The sequence below is a fragment of the Mandrillus leucophaeus genome, unplaced genomic scaffold (genome assembly GCF_000951045.1).
Source record: "Mandrillus leucophaeus isolate KB7577 unplaced genomic scaffold, Mleu.le_1.0 Scaffold1140, whole genome shotgun sequence".
Classification (NCBI taxonomy): domain Eukaryota; kingdom Metazoa; phylum Chordata; class Mammalia; order Primates; family Cercopithecidae; genus Mandrillus; species Mandrillus leucophaeus.
This window is the reverse complement of record NW_012099655.1, coordinates 203,527-204,935: the sequence shown is the minus strand read 5'-3', so window position 1 is coordinate 204,935 and position 1,409 is coordinate 203,527.

Sequence of the window (1,409 nt, the reverse complement as noted above, 5' to 3'; positions counted from 1 at the left end):
AGAAAGTTAGTAATGAGTTGAAAGGCCCTTGTAGAACCATTCCTTATAATACAAACATTCAAATAAAATTGGAATATAATAAAAATATATTAGAGGAATAGATGATTTTGATTTCATTGATAATTCTGACATATAAATAGTACAGTCATAAGAATTTAATGTATTAAATAACTGAAATATGACTTTTAGTGACTAGCACTAGAACACATCAGTCTCGGATAAATTAGCATTGTATGTTAAGAAGCATTGGGAATAAGCAGAATATGGGAATCTATGCAACATGATTTTCCATTTTTTTAAGTAGAATTCTTTAGTATCCATATAAATTTAAACATTTAGTTTCAGAATTTAAAAATTTAAATCTTTATTTACCCCATTTAAATCACCATTTTACTTTCTGAAATATAAAATTATCTAAACAAAATAATAAATTTAGCCTTCATTATTACTAAAGATAAAAGATTCAGTAAGATTCTATGTGAAGGGCAGAAAATTTTCGTGCATAGAGGATAATACCATTAATAAAATAGTAAATGAAGCATTATGGAGTATATTATAATCCAGACAGTTTTTTTTTAAATGTAGAACAATGGTGAAATGAGCTGACAAAGACATATTTTGTCTCTTCATAATCATGTGAAATAACACCTTGTCTTTAAATGAGTCAGAGTAGATGAGTTTTTAACTTTATTTTTAAACAAAAACATTTTGTGGCTATCAGTCAGAACAAATGTGTGCACTTCTGAATTTGTGAGTTTGCCTTTTGATGTGCATATGTTACAAATGTTTTATTTTTCAACTATAATAGATAAAGGATTTTGTGGTAGTCATGTAAGTTGTTAAATAAAGAAAATAGCTTCCTTCCATATTGAAATTCATCTGTGTCTGACATTGTATCATTCTGATCAGAAAATTAGTTATACAAAACCTTATCATAACCAGCCTTGTCTATAAGACAGAAAGGACACAAAATATGTTAAATTTATTTTTCTGACCCACTTCCTCACTGTTATGTATTATTTTTGCATTATAATTTCTGTTAGAATGATCAATTGTCACTCATAATTTACTACTGGGTATTTATAGTCTCAGTATTCAGATAAGTTTTTTCCTCCAAACAGAATTTCCTACTAACAGAATTGTATAGTCACCTGAACTGGGAGCTTTCTTTCATCTTTGAGTAGATTATAGTTAGTAATAATTTTCAACAAATGGGGAAAAGAGCTGATCATATAAAAAAAGGCCCACACCTGTAATCCCAACACTTCGGGAGGCTGAGGCGGGTGGATCATCTGAGGTCAGGGGTTCAAGATCAGCCTGGCCAACATGGTGAAACCTTGTCTCTACTAAAAATACAAAAATTAGCTGGGCATGGTGGTGCGTGCCTGTAATCCAAGCTACTCAGGAGG